General features: G+C 33.5%; 2 long non-coding RNA genes across 2 annotated transcripts; both read left to right on the top strand.

The window, feature by feature from the left end:
- Window positions 1–3,869: 3,869 nt before the first annotated feature.
- On the top strand, window positions 3,870–6,597 carry LOC123548481 (uncharacterized). The gene is made up of 2 exons (XR_006685890.2): window positions 3,870–4,137; window positions 4,671–6,597. It is a non-coding gene; the product is annotated as an uncharacterized LOC123548481 (long non-coding RNA).
- A 6,921-nt stretch (window positions 6,598–13,518) lies between these two features.
- LOC123548480 (uncharacterized) lies at window positions 13,519–16,176 on the top strand. Its single transcript, XR_006685889.2, has 2 exons — window positions 13,519–13,973; window positions 14,394–16,176. It is a non-coding gene; the product is annotated as an uncharacterized LOC123548480 (long non-coding RNA).
- The last annotated feature ends 568 nt before the right edge of the window (window positions 16,177–16,744 follow it).

The following is a 16,744-nucleotide window of genomic DNA, read 5'->3' on the forward strand; positions in this document are numbered from 1 at the left end:
ATTTTGATAAGAAGTTTGATGATTTCCACGACTCATGCCCACACAGCCAAAGTATAAAGCATTTCCAAACACAGAAACCTCCCTAGGTAGACTTTTGCGCTTCAAATTATTTGGAACATGAATAATTTGAAGAAGCATAAATGTCGAAAGTAAATTTTCACTGTAGGGAAGATTAGATGCCTTTTGGCAAGACCATTCTTCTAACTGCTGTCGTTTCACAGGTAAATATGAATGTCAAAGTTTCACTTATATTCTGCTTTCGTTACTGCAGAAAAGATAGGCATCTTATCTAAATGTTTCTCTTTTTTTTCGGCGGTATGTTTAGAAACAATAACGATTGCAATTAACATCAGATTACTTACTAATAGGTATATAAAATAATTTCTGTTGAAACCACCCTAAATATAATTAAGATACAAATGTTGATGTGTTATTGTATCATCATTAGTTCTTCCTCGTCATTTTCCGTCAAACAGATTATGTCGATTAACTATTATCATCTAGGTCTACCATCTTGTTCTTCACATTTGTTATAGATTCTCAGTTATGTCCAGTATATGATCCGTAAGACTATTTCTTATATGACAATAATCATATCTTCATTTGCATTTCACCTTTCCCAGTTCTGTATAATATATGGGTATGAAACAACCACTTTGCCAGACCAGGGACCTCTTTCACAAAACCTTTTCGTACGAAGTTCGTAAGATTTTGAGATCGCAAAACGTACGAAAGTTTTAAGAAGTTCGTACGCCTGTTTCACAAAACTTTCGTACGAAGTCAGTGTGAATATTATTTGGTACGAAATTTTATAACAGGAAGTTCATTTCTCCCAATGTAGAAAATGATTTCCTGTGTAATGGTAAAATCTGTAATAAAGGCCAAAGTAAGCATAAAACAACAGACATACTTTACAACAGATGAAAGAAACTGAAAGATCTTTATCTCTTAGAATAATGTGTATAAATATTTTCCCTACCGTGCTCGGGCACAAACTAATCCCTCAGGATTCTGAAGATGTTAAAACACGAAATGAAGGTGCGCTAACGCTATTTTAGCATAAAACGCTAAAATGAATACATTGTCACTCAGCGTCATTAAACTTCATGTAATGAGCGGGAATGTCTGAGTTGTTTTTTACGTTGACGTCAGTCCGTTTTTGGACCGTAATACGTTTACGCTTTGCCATGGAATGTGCATATATAAAAAGGTGTTTTAACAGCACGTGAGCGCGAGAATCTCTGTTAACATACGTTTTCTCTTCTGTGAAAACACACCCGAAAAATTTAAAGAACAGCAGTTCATGTAATTGCGTGATAATACACAGTTTTAGTCTGATCTTTTTAATAGGGAATTAAATTTGTTGATGAGAATGTGCTCTTATGTAGCAGAAATTCTTTTGCAGATCCACATACTGATATATTTGAAGGATTTTTTGTCACAATCATGTGTACAGTACAAATGCTTACTTATTTGTGAAAAAACAACAACAGTACGTTATACAATCGCTTTCAATAGAACCATAACAAATGTTATTTATGAATACATTTTTCACAATTTCTTTAGTATTTCATTTTTTTTCTGCTTTCACCGTTCATTTGCTTACCAAATGGACCTTTTCAGTAAAACGATATGCCTCTAACAAATCTCGAACCTGTCCTGGCCTTACCGCAGCTCGATTTGTATTGAAACAGCAGCTAATTATATTAACAAAATTAAAATGAAGATATTTAATAAAAAAAATGTTTTTCTTGATGCTTGTAAGTGTACGAGACTAATAAACAATATCTAGTTAGCTGACTTTTGAACATTGCTGCATTGGATATGTGCATAAGGGGTTATTCACATTTTTTTTTTGTCAGGAAGTTAATACTAATAGTCTGATAACGAATAAATATGATGGAGCATTTTCAATCTTCAGTTTGAAGTGTTTTTTCAAGAATGAAAAAAAGAATACATATTCTGCGTTTTATTGATGTTTTACAACATATACACGAATTCCGTGCGACAACTATTTTAACTTCGCAAATATTTTCTTAAATTCGCAACGTACGAAGCTTGCAAATTTGCGAACTTTTGTAAAACAGCTTTTTTATCGTACGAAATGCGTACGAAAAAAACCAAACCTTCGTACGAAGTTTTTGTGAAATAGGCCCCAGGACATTTTATTATGAGCTAGTATTTTTGGAAAGGTGAGTTCGATATACATGTATATTCGCTACGTTTACATTACATATTGTATATTTAGATTAGGTCTTTTGTATATTAATATTTACTACATACCCTCGTAGCGATGGATTCCATCGGGAATGAGGTGTCGAGAGTGATTAATATAAGTTGTAGAACTTCCTTCACAATCGACCTAAAATAAATTATGTATAAACTAATATTTCCTACATTTTTATCGAATCTGTTGATGAATATTTATACCTGTACTTTTTCAAGTGTAACAATGATGAAATAGTTTAATGTATACTTTGGTTAAGGCATTTAGGGATGTCTACATTTAGTTGTATTGAGATCGCTGCACTCTACAATGGCATGGCTAAAATGCTACCCTGATCTATTTACGTTTTGAATGAACGATAATCCTTTCCGAGAATTTAGATCTATAAATAGCCTTGACATCATGTTATTTTAAAACACTAAGGAATGACATTTCTATGTAATGAAAGTGAAACCAATACCTGTACGAAATAAAACGTAAAAACATAGGTACGAGAAGTTCAACGCTTATTTCTGATAAACTAAAAATATACATATTAGGTTACTTAATTTCTAAGATACCCGAAATGTGGACGAAGTATGTTGCCATTCCCTTGTCAGTGTTTTGTGGTGTTTTCAAAAACAATTATCCTCCCTGAGTACAATGTTCTTCAAAACGATGCAACATTATTTAAAAACAAAACTTCATAATGCAATCACTGCGGAAGCACTTAATTGATGTACTACAAATTTTGCCACGAGTTCAGAGGGGAGAGTTCGTGCGTTTGCTCTTTTGTCAGGCAAATATTGCCCGAGAGGGTAATATCCTAAAATCGTTCTTGTGTATGTTTCTTTTCGTGTATTTGCGAGTAAGAATCCCTTTCAAATCATTGTTTCATTCTTGAGAAAGTGACTTTTAAATTGAGGTCTTATGTATTATGATTTATGTCCTTTGGAAGTTGGGAAACTTCTGGTATTGGAGTATCTTCTTTATTCTACACTACCCTCAAAAAACTAAGTCTTATTCTCGTAGAAAGGAAGGAAAAAAAAGGCTCGAATGACGTAAAATCGATTGCGACTATAATTTGATTAATTTTATAATTTGATTACAGAAACAGATCAGTTACTTTAAGAAAGCGGTAAGAATAGTCCTTGTACAATATATTTTTTTTTGGATTCAGCACCGTTTTGCAACAGTATTTTCACTTATGTAACGGCGGGCAATTAACCTAACCAGTGTTCCTGGATTCTGTACCGGTACTAACCTGTTCTCCGCAAGTAACTGCCTACTTCTCCACAAGCACCAGAGGAGGATAACGAGTGATTTCAGACACAATATCATTAAAATTTTATGAAATCGTCTCGGAACAAAAATACGCATTGCACGCGGACCGAACTCACAATCTCCGCGATCCATAGATCTGCGTTCTCACCACTGAGCTGAGCGGGCAGGCCGAAACAATATAAGGTTACCTGACCGACATACATAACTGAACAACGATGTCTTACAACAAATCAAAATTTACAAACAAAGAAAAAATAGGTTGTTCCTAATATTTCATTATTTGTGTAAAATGAACTCTTGTTCTATTTGGGTCATAACGTCAACAATGACTAGCCTAGTTTTCTTATACGCTTTATTATGACTTGAGTATCTTGTTTCTAAACAGCTCATACATTTCTTTTTTAATTTTTTGACTAATATGAAAAACCCTGTTTGTAAATATAAACATAAATCGGGAAGTAGAACATGTCTATTTATAGCTCAGTGAAGACGGTTTATTACAACGCAGTACAGGGTTTAGCTAATCTGTATAAAAGAGCATAAAAAAGTAATGAATTTTCATAACACACTTGGAGGAGATATTGAGCATTCCATTCCGCTTAAAAATAAGTGAATAAAAACCATCTGGAAGTAGCATTCGAAAAAGGGTAATGCATGATCTTATTGAAGTTTAATCTTTAATCTTTTTGCAACAAATTAATACATTGTCTCAACATCGGAATGAAAAATTGTGTTACAAAAAGCATCAATTGTAGCGATTTCAATTTTGCATTTTTTTTTAAAATATATTTTTTTGTTAGTTTGAACAAGGATATAATAAATATCAATAATAGCTGATCTTGGGAAATTTCTGCTGTTAAAACGTTACAGTTAAATGTCGATATTTAAATTACTTTGTCTGACCAATAATTAACCCTTGATCAACATTATCTAACATGCCTGTGGCATTTTAATTTCTAATATCAAATTTGTTTTAATTTTATAAAAGTTGATTAAAATACATCAAATATATGACATTTAATTTCGGTCCCCAATGTGTCTCGAAACGCTCCGAGGAGAACGAGCTAGATTTATGGTATTAAATTGAAAAGAAGAATGAAATTATTTTACTTCGTGCATTTAAATGTTCAAATTCTGCTTTGGGAGATAATTTATAATCAAATTTGAATTATATTTGCAGAAACTCGTAGTGCTATAATAAATTCATCGCAAGTATGAGCTGGGGAAACAGTTGGTCTAGCAACAGTTTTAGCGGCGGATCTGGAGGAGGTTGGGGAGGAAGCTCATGGGGTAGCAGCTCCGGCAATAAAGACCCGGAGGGTACACATAATGCTTCGTGTATTGCTGGATCCGGAGGTTGGGGTAACAGTGGACTTATGAAGAGCTATTATGATGAAAGTTGCTCAGGTTGTAGACATGACAGAGCCAAATCTAGGTGGGGTAGTACGTCATCTGGTGGTAACCCTGCACTGAAAGTTGCAGCATTGTTTGGAATTGGTGTTATGGCAAAGAAAAGTCTTTGGGACTGAAACACAGACGTTACTTTATACCCGTTTGTGTCATTTCTTATGACAAACGTAATTGTCCTTGCAGTGCTTGCCCTGCAATCTCCTCTGAGGTGTTTAGTTACATTTGCTGCGGTATATTTTATTACCATGTTTGGAATTGATTCTGTTAAAGGCAAGAGTACTACAAAAGAGCTGAAAATGTAAAGACATTTCAGTTTTTTTTTTCTACAGACAGGGACATACTGGAGAGAAAAAAACTGTACTAGTGTTACCGGGAGTAGTGCAATAATCTAAATTTGTTCATTTTCTAATTTACAATGATGGATATGTTTTGTTTACTTTATAACCAATGTATTCACGATGTTGAAGGTAAACTGTTCTGATATTACGATTACTGTTTATACTTTTCTGCATCTCCTTTAACCTTAAAGTCTCATAAGGCTTTCAATTTGATGTTAAAACAAATGAAACAATGAAACTGCTATCTACCCAAATAGATATTCTGCATAATAACACGGTTCTAAAAGCACTTCTTTCCATACTCCACATGCGATTTTACAATTAGAGCAGTAAAGGGAGGTAACAGAAACAATTAATTTAATTAACCTTTTACTATGTCTTTCAATATTCAAACCTTTAACACATTTTAGAGAAAACTATATTAAAGATTGAATTTAACAGGAAATTGATATATTTTATGTTCTTAACAAAACTTTTGGCAGCAACATTTCAATAAAGGCATTATTCATTAATGTCAAAGTTATCAATCTATATGGACGATATGGGTATTATGAGAAATTAGATAGTCAAATTTGTATCATATCGCAGAAATAAAAAACATAAATTACACGAAGAAACAGCATGTTTTTTTCTAGTAAATGAGATGTTTGTTGGTTCAAATGAAGTAACATTCTGATACTTTGTTCTTGTTGGGGAAAATAGTTATGCTTAAATGACTAAAATTTATTGTTATATTCTTTGCATATGCATATCATGTAATTGAAGCTTTATAGTTCAGTCAGTGTAATGAACACATCTTTATATAAAATGAATGTTGTTTTTATATGATGTTTTGAAATTACACGAAAAATCTCATTATATTTGCACCATTTTATGAAGCCATCATTACAAGTGCATTAATTAAGTAATTAAATATCACTTCTTGATTTTCTAGAGATATAATAGGTTCTAATGATAGTTTGACGATCATTATCTTAAATCTGCTGTAATTAGTTATACCTGTCTAATAAATGAGTTTGTTATCTGTTTTGAAATGCAGTAGAATGTACAAAATATCAAGTCAATTGGTTCATCTTAATTTGTTAAAAGTGGGTGAAAGTTATTGTACTGTTTTCTAATTTTTCTATTTTCTCGAATGCGATAATAAAGAAAATATACAAAGTGAAATGAAATTACTTTCTTCTTTGTCGCTTGAAACCTAATTATGAATCTGTTTATCAAGACACTATGGAAAAATCAATGTGTACATGAAATATTCCATGATATATGCTCTTAGTTGTTGTTACGAATGCGTTACGTTCAAAATGTAATATATCGATGACGAAATAAAGAAAATATACAAAGTGAAATAGAAATTTTTACTTATGTTGCTTATGTTTTTTTGTCTTTGTCATCATGAATCAGTTTATCAAGATACTATAGTTCTCGAAATGTCCCATGGTATAAGAGTTTACCCACTGTTATGAATGTGTTACGTTCAGAATGTGATGTATATAGATGAAGTAACAAAGAAGATATACAAATGAAATAAAAGTTCCCTTAATATACTTTCTTCTGCATCATCTAAAACGTAATTAGTGAATCAATATTCTAAGAATAAGGAAATATTCCATGACAAGAAATCTTAGTCACTGGTATGAATGTGTAACGTTCAAAATGTAATTTCCCATGATACAAGGCTCCTACCACTAATAATACTAATACTAATAATACCACGCTAATAATTATTATATTATAATCATACCAGATTTATATAGCGCCCTTTTCTTGATTAACACGTTCAAAGGCGCTTTACATATAGTACAGACACAGTGCGATCTGACCAGAGGGACAGAGTGAGATAAAGCTCCCAGGACAGATATCCGTTTTAGATACAGACTTGTACGGCTAATTTAGCCTAGCTCTTTGCGAATAGACAGTCTGGTTCTTTAACGTGCCCGGTGTATAGCACCGATACACGCGAAGCCCTGTTTCCTGGGAAGAACCGGTACAGGCCTCTTAGTTAGGTGGGAGACACTTAAAAGCATCTCAGAAATTTTCAGTGCCTGTACTGGGATTCGAACCCCGGACCTCTGGATTGACAGTCAAGCGTCTTACTACTAGACCACCGGCCCACCTAATAATAATAAGAATTATAATGAAAAAGGCCATACTGGTGAAAGTGATCATATCACTATATTTACATACAAAACTTTAATACAAAAAGAGAAAGAAAATTATTTCTCATATACGTACAACCACCCTTATTGGAATATGGTACGACGGGATAAAATCGAATTATTGATTTTCACATAAACTGAATTTTTAATTTCTGTAGTACGTTGCCATAAGTGTAGCGTCTTCATGTTTTCTTTTATAGCAATGAAATTCACATAGGGGTGAAACTTTTTCCTTACAGTATTCAGAAAGCAATCGAGTAAAAACTTAGACGACAAATCTCCCGATAGAACTTTAAACGAAAAATAAGTTTCTTATTATTTCCTCATTATGTAAAGATGTGAAAATGCCAAAAATAGATATAGTTTTCAAAGTTATCACATTTGTATGAAATAAAAGTTTTATAAATGTATAAAAATGTTTCCTCTACAGTTGCACATTTCATTACCTCTTATGAACAGACTAAACCAATCCGAGTCTGCTATTGTTTTTACAGATTTAATTTTCCAACAAACAACGACCCTGACAGAAATATCTTGGCATAATTCCAAAATCTATGCCTGTAACAAAATCACTGATGTAATGCAAGGTTTCCCAAAACTGTTTTAGACAGGGAAGTTTAAATAAATGATGATGACTTTGTTACACTTCAGATGCCTGCGTAGACTGAGACTCATTTTCCATTGCAAAGTGATTTGATAACATTGACATGGCTCTCTGTTTGTAATCTAATACTGGTTTTTGCAGGGAAAACTACCTCACATGAATCAGAGGTCGAGGACGATTGGCCCCACACATATCGTTCTATATCAAAGAGGACATCCCTCCTCGAACTCGCGAGTGCTTCGTTCCAAGCTTACCAGGCATATATTTATATATTTCATAATTATATCGGTCCGAGTGTATAATATTTATTCTGGCATATGGGGAGGAAGTCCATACGCAGTTACTATAGCCAGCTGCACGGCTTCTCACATGAAAACAATACACACGTTGCGATGCTTCGAACCCAGAGGCTCAAGTGGTTCAAGTCAACGATCTTAAACACTAGGCCACGGATACCCCTTAGACTTATTAAAAACAATTGTTATGACCATCACACGGCACTTTAAGAATGCTACTTTTCCGCCCGCAGGCCGGTATTGAATTTATCTTTACTTCCTGTAAATATCCGGGTGAAGCTCATTTAACAGCTGATTAAAACTGGTGGATGAAAAATTCCACAGGGTTTCGAATGTAACAGATAATATTTTCTTAAGGGGAGCTGTATATTGTTAGACAGTATAATCCGTTGCAAGACTCCTGTGGAAATAGCTTACGTCATAAACCTGAATCCCCTCGGTAGTGAAACTGTGGCAGACTACTTCGCAGTGATCTTATGTAAACGATTTTCAGTCAACTCGTCCTCTAGTCAAATCGCTTAACTTGTTCCCTAGTCAAATCCCCCCACCCCACCAGCTCTTCCTAAATTTTGTCATATGGGTATCCTTTGACGATTTCAAATTGGTCATTTCGTCAACCACTTTTCGGCCCCTCCTTTTAAGTCTTATTTTTTGTCAAGGTTTAACATACTTAGGATGTAAAATATGTGTTCTGTAAAATATGTTGTACATAAAAAAACATGAAACTTTTACTTTAAAAACTACATTTTGTTCTGCTTTATAAAAACCCGATCGTATGTAAAAGTGCAGAGTACATGCACGTTTCGTAGCTTTAAGTATGCATTGGCTAATGCGACCGTGTATTTTTTAAAGATAATTCTTGTTACAAATAAGAATAAATAAAAAAAATCAATACGAAGCAATAATGCCACCTTGCAAGCAGTTAGTAAACTGGGTTTGATCTATTCTGTGTATGAGAGGTAATGGAAAGTGCAACACCTCTCACGTCCCCTAGCTCTGGCTTAAGCGTACTCCAGCCATGACTGCAAAGGTCCAGAAATAATAAGTACATGTACAACGAGGTTAAATAGGGTCAACATTACAATCCAAGTCTCAATCACTTAAACCAATAGACTATTCATTGAATAGTCATGGTACCAGAAGTTCCGTTTATCACGCTTATCAGCATGAATTTTAGCCCTAAAATAGGCTCATTCACAAGTACAGCTATAGCAATATTATACTAATCTATGTCTGTGATGCTACGCCATATATTTATCACGGATACAATTCCTATGATTTCTAAGTTTATCAGTTTTTATGTAAGTAAATTTAAAATCTAAGTGATTCGCTACGTTTAATATTTGAAAAAAGCTCATTTTGTCAGTCAAACTAGCATGAAAGATATCAACTGCCTTAGTCAAGAGGTTTGATGTTCAGTGGAAAAAATGCATTTGAGCGCTTTGATTATAATGGTTTCGGAAACTGCAAATTTACTGGTAGCCCACTGGTAGCCCGACAGAATTTTCTGGTAGCCCCTGGGCTCCGGACATGGGAATTCTGAAACCCTGGGCTTATATAAAATCAACTTTAATAATACCGATTTGAGATTTTTAAAAATTTTTATTGGCGTTTCCGTACTATTTGAAAAATATGATAGACATCCTTAGCGAGAATAGATACCCAACGTTAGTACAATATAATCCCGCCCATGCGTAGTGACCATTCATCAGGGTTCAGGTAGATTGCGATGTTGGCACGAGTACATTCATTATCAAATTAATAGCAAAACACGGTTTGCAATTTTATAGGTGATTACATGCCCACATAAAATAATATTTTTTTATTAAGATACTTAACATAAAATAACATTAAGATATTTTAAAGCAAAGTCAAATTCTTGTTTTTGTGTATTTATTTCCCCAACTCTATATTAGAATTTCACAATACATTTAATCGCTTTATAATTTGTATCAAAAAATACAAGTATAGTCTACATGTGCGAGCATATTTATTTATGTCTACATAAAGTACAATTGTTTCCAGTGTCAAAATTTGCTTTTTTCCAGGTGTTATGATTGATAAATAGTCATACTATCATGTACTTGTTTAATTTTATAAAGACTTTGTTTTAAAAATTATTGGGAACTTTAGTATGTTATAAGTACAATGACAAAACAAGTAAGTTATTTCACATGAATTTTGGCATCTGTTTGATAACACTGAAAGCAGCCTGATTAAAAAAAGAAGTATATTTATATTGGCCAAGGTTATGCCGCAAGTTGGAAGATGGTCCTGTCCAGTTAGCTTCCAGATTAGAAAATATTAAGATAAGATGAAAGAATAGGCTCAAAACTCTAGCATATCATTTCTTGCTTCTTTGCACAGTTCAAGGATAATTATAAATCTGATCTGCGATGTAAAGGTATTAGGGCGGAACCTCATATGAAGGGTCTGCTGTTCGATCCTCCTGCGTGCCAAACAATGCCGTGAAATACTTTGTAAACTACAATACATCTAATACTTTGTTACTGAAACGGCAGCCAATGGTTTACGTCAAAGGTAACTAAACGGTATGGAGGAATGTTGTGTAGGTAATTCTTACGCGATGTATTTGAACAATATTAGATTAAATGACGACGCAACATTACTAAACTGCATGATAAATCATATTAATATTCCATAATAAAACAAAACATGCTAACAAAGAAGGGTTAAGCCGGTGCTAGGGGGCGTGGGCAGTGTTGCAATTTCCATTACTGCTCATGAACAGACTCGATCAAACCGAGTCTGCAATTTTCACTGTTTGTCTTGTTCTCGGTGCTTCCGAGGGATCTACTTTCCAGATTCTATTTACAATGATCCTAATATTTTATTGTCTTGTCATAAATTATAATTCGATGTTTTCCTTTTTGTAATTCTAAAATCTATGATTTATTTTGGATTTCTACCCACTCATTTTTAGAAAAAGTTTTCGTACTGGGAACTCTGAAATTCATATCCTAGTATGCAGACCAGTCAAAATGTCATAGTATCACAGACTACAACTGACCTGCATTCAACCCAATCCCCTCCCTCCCCCACCCCCACCCCCCCACGCACACACCTATTTCCTCTAAATTTTAGAATATAACTTATTGATCGATTATTTATTGGTCGATTTATTTTCCAATTGATATCCCCTTAACATAAAATGTGTGTGAATGAACTTCAAGTACATCAAAACATTATTGACTTTTGTTTTGTGACCAGGGAGTGTTTATCAATCATGCCTCATGTCAGGGTGTCATCCCAAAAATGTAATAATAGAATACAGTCAAACTTGCTCACGAGACCACATCTATAAAGAGACCATGCACTTGCATTAAGAGAGCATGCGCACTTTACAGTTTCCATTTGTGTTAAGAAAGAATAAATTATGTAGTATTAAGAGTCTTGTTGTACTACAATACCGATTTATGTCTTCCCCTTTGGAGATCTCTTCATGCAAGTTGTACTGTAGTATGAAACTGATGTGTAGATACACGCATGCGCACATGGGTTATAAATTTTACTACATTCATTGACTTTTACGGAAGAGTAACCTTGTAGTACATAGTTGTGGTTAATAGGTTATTCATAAAAATAGTAAATAAATCATAAATATCCCCTTTTAACTATACCGTCACGAAAATTTTCCCTCGTTACATGGGATACTAGTCAATTACATCACTATATTTCCGTTTTTAAAATAATAATACAACGCAATAGTTGCATGGCCATTTCATCATGTCTGCAGCTGCCTGGGGTTCTTTATTTTTTAAAGATTATACATACAGGAATGGTAGTTGGAAGTTATTCTAATTTTATGGCCATGTATGTATTCTAATGTCTAAAATTATGGTCCGTAAAAAATGTAAAAATATTGAAAATTTACAAAACTGTTACAAAACACCATTGACATTGTGCTTATTAAAACACACTGCAAACTTTTTATGTACCCTCCTCCCACTGTGTATGCCTATCCTCTTATACTTGCCATTTCCATCTCTCAATTTTTACTCCTAACATTTAAGTGTCTTTGTTGATTAAATATTCGAAACAACCGTCAACCATATCTTCCCACTACAGTTTCTATTTTGAGACTGGCGTACTTTGTGATATGTCCGTTGTACTCGGTGCTTTCCAGAAAGTCTACACTAATCTTTTCATGTTATAAGAATCCATCATCAGATATAGCCAAAACGTGCTGTCATGAAAAATTAGTGTCCAAAATGGCTGAATTATGCAATGAAAATATACTTCAAAATATATTTTATTCGATAAAGTTGTAAGTGAAAAAGCAGGTAAAAGCAGTCGATATACGTGGTTTATATAACATATCGAACTTAGAATCTGTTGTTCACAATCTTTTTCGGCGCCGCCGTTTGTTTTCAATGAATATGCAAATAAAAGCATGTCTCCCTGGACCAATGAAAACACGCCTTATCGTCTATGGAAAAAAGGCGGAAAAGCCTGTAAAAATCAGAAGTTATGTCTATGCCGATTAGTCGGAATCCCCGGGATTTCAGGTTCATATTTTCATATGTAAAATATTGTTTGGTTCACATGCAAGCTATTTCTTCATTTTTTAAAGTTCCGAATTAAAGGCGTACGCTAGAATTCCCTGCAATAGAATTTCTTCAAACTTTAGACATTGAAGGACAACCATCTAAGAAACAAAAATATGCAATAAAAAACTTAGTTACATCGTCACATGTACTCCAACTAAAATTACTAACATTGAGATAGGGGTCCCGTTAATGGGTGCTTAACATCTTTCATGTTAAAAAACCAGGGAAGTTTCTGGATTTGGAGCGTCTTCCATACCAACTAACATTATAAACAGTCTTCATGTGGAGTCGTCTGTATGGGTTACCAGTGGTGGCTACGAATAAGCTTACAAACAAAGAACCATTTTCAAGATAAAAAAAGACTATTCCCAAAAGGCTTTACCAACTTTAAATCTTGAAATAGTTGTCCTTTGCATATGTTCCTTGAATCATTGAAATAAAACTTCATAATGCAATAACACTACTTACTATTCTAATGATATGTGATATGAATTGAATAATCTCCCCCCCCCCCCCCCCCCCCCCCCACACACACACCTCTCTCTCTCTCTTAATTATCCGAGTGGCCGTGTTATTTCAAATCATTTTTTATAATAAATTATTCTACAAAATAGGGCCCATACCGTAACTCGAATAACGATCGTAGGTTTTTAATAAGACCAAAGTGGTCGCGCAATTGCTCAAATGGCTAGCGCTCATACTACTTCGACAAACGTTTCTGATATAAGATGCCAAAACAAAACAAAATATACAAACAAAGAAAAAATAAGTTGTCCCACATATTTAATTATTTTAGTAAACAGAACACTTACAGGGTCAATAACGACTAGCCTGGTTTCCCGATCTCATTTCTATGACTCGAATGTCTGAATTGAACGTCTCATACATTTCTTATTTTAACTTTGTGACGAATATAAAAGCCTATTTGTAAATAAATATCTGGAAGCGAAAATTGAGTGGAGTTTATTAAAAGGATAAAATGATATTTTTAGCTAACCTGTTGTATAAAAGAGCTTACGAGGCAATAGATTTTCATAATACTAAGAGGAGAACTTGATTATCGCTTTCCGATTAAAAACAATTTGGACAAAATTGTTCGGAAAAGGTAACACCTAGTTTAACAACTATTTAATAATTTATTTAAATATTAATCAGGAAAACGTTGTGTTATAAAAGCATATATTTCTTATGTTTTAGAAACATTTTTGTAAGATACAAAAAATGAAAACAAATCTGCAGATCTTGGTCATTTCTGCTATAAAATGTTATTGCTAAAATCTTTTTAATTACTTTGTGTGACCGATAATGTAACCCTTAATTTGCATTGTTTGTAAATTGCCAGTGGCGTTTTATTTCAAATATAATATTGTTCTTCAACCTTATTAAAGTCAGCTCGATCAACGCTGTGAGGAATTCGATCTAGATTTATGATAATTGATTGCAGTCAGAAATAAAATGATTGTCGTGCATGCTGACAGTCTACTTTCGGAGATAATATGTAATTAGAAATTGATATTATTTACAGAAACCCATAGTTCCTACTGTGCTGTTCTACAATAAATTCACTGTAAGAATGAGCTCTCGGGGAAACGGTTGGTCTAGCAACAGGTTTAGCGGTGGATCTGGTGGAGGTTGGGGTGGAAGCTCATGGGGGAACAGCTACGGCAATAAAGACCCGGAGGGTACCCATAATGCTTCGTGTATTGCCGGATCAGGAGGTTGGGGTAACAGTGGACTTATGAAGAGCTATTATGATGAAAGTTGTTCAGGTTGTAGACATGACAGATCTAAATCTGCGTGGGGTAGTCAACCATCTAGTGGTAACCCTGCGCTGAAAGTTGCAGCATTATTTGGAATTGGTGTTTTCGCAAAGAAATCTCTTTGAGACTGAAAACGAAAAAAACAAACAACAACAATAAAAAACGTTTTTGTTAAACTTCTGGGTCCAATATAATTGTTCTTGTGATGTAAATCTGATATTCCTACAGCGATGCTTTATTCCCACGTATGACATTTATACTCTGCAAGACAGTAATGCTACAGATGGAAAGGAAAGGCAATTACAGATATTGTGGACACAATAATGGAGAACGAAAGCTGTGCAATATACATGTAACATATATTATCGGGAGTTGTGCAATGAGTTGAATTGTTCATTTATATGATTCATGAAGATGGATATTTATCAGTTTCTTTATTCTAAAAGTATTCACTTTTTTGATAGCACAATGTTTCAATGCTAAGGTGACTTTTATAACAATTATAGCTTTGTGAAAATTTACTGCCTGATGTTGTAATAGCTTACAGCTTATACCCTATACACGATGTGGACATTCTGAATATAGAACATGCTTTAAGTTGTATTCAGTCTATTACCTGGAAAAGACCCAAATCAAACAACAAAGCAGTAAGTATCTATTTGCATACATTTGCAAATTAGAAATAACCTGTTTGGTGGTAAATGATATTTCATGTTGGTATCTTGTTTTGGCATTGAATACTGCACTGACTAGCGTTTGTTTCATAGTGCATAGTAGTAAACACTGAGCAGATTTTTTTTGCATAATGTACCTGAAGCTTTAGTAGTTTTGCCAAGATGTTCTTAATCCTATTTAATGTTGTTTTATTTGTATATGCTGTTTCCAATTACCTCAAAACATCATTATCTTTGCACTACTTGGTAACGTTTTTATTACAAGTGCACCAATCAGTTATTAATTACCACTTCAAGATTTAGTACAGATTTATAGATCACAATCATTATACTTTTAAAAGGTACAGTGATTAGTAGAAATATCTAACTGACTCTTATTAAAAGATCACGTAATGTTTTTGAAATAACAAAATGTCAAAACTTCATAACATCAAGAAATGTGAAAGGGAGGTAATTAAAAATGTCATTTTATCTCCTACAAACTATATGGATTGGTTATCAATAAAGTTCCTTGAGGTAATAAAGACACTATTCTTAGAATTCTACTTTAACAAGAATTCTAATGAAATTTGTCTGTTTATTGTTATGTATCAATGACATTTATTAGTTATACATTTTCTTTCTATCACCACACAATCAAATATCATTTATGTTACCTTTTTGTTAATTTCATATTTTCTTGAAAATCGTTTTCAACTCTATCGTAACTGATTGAAATAATTATTTGCCATTCATGTAAATATGTTGTTATATTCACTTTCGTACCTGCGCAGTATTGTATACTTGTGAATCATTGATTGGATGTATATTTTGGAATAAATATGATTAAACTAAAGAAATTATACAAAATAAAATGAAAGTTTTGCACATTTTACTTGTCTTTGTCATCTAAACCGTAGTTATGCCACGCCGAGAAAACTTTTGAGCACTTATGTGTCATCAGTCCTTTGGTAAAACTCCATGATAACAGATACTTGATTGAGAAACGTTAATATTAAAAAGCTCTTACCACAACGTAAACAGTTATAAAATTGTCAGCCTTATTCATGTATGTTTAGTCAATTCTGGAACCGTTTTCTCTTTAAACATTTTGAAAATCAAGATAAAACATACTGTTCTTAACATTTACTGTTATTCTTATTCTTTAAGACACACGGAACCCTTGCATGTAGGTATATATACTGGGCTATTAATATTGATAATTTACGTACAATTATATAATTATATTAATAATGTTGAAATTAAAGTGTTTAGCAAACTAGGAAAGGACCCCAAATACGGAGAGGTTTGACAGACCAAAAATATATATCCAAATATGGAAGGATCCCATATGTTAATATCCCGCAGATCAGTTAAAAAGTAATTTATTCAATTTTAATTTCTAGATACCAAGCATTGCTTGGCCTGAACACATAAGGATATGGTACAAGGTTTCATAAATG

Source organism: Mercenaria mercenaria, chromosome 6 (assembly GCF_021730395.1).
Source record: "Mercenaria mercenaria strain notata chromosome 6, MADL_Memer_1, whole genome shotgun sequence".
NCBI lineage: Eukaryota > Metazoa > Mollusca > Bivalvia > Venerida > Veneridae > Mercenaria > Mercenaria mercenaria.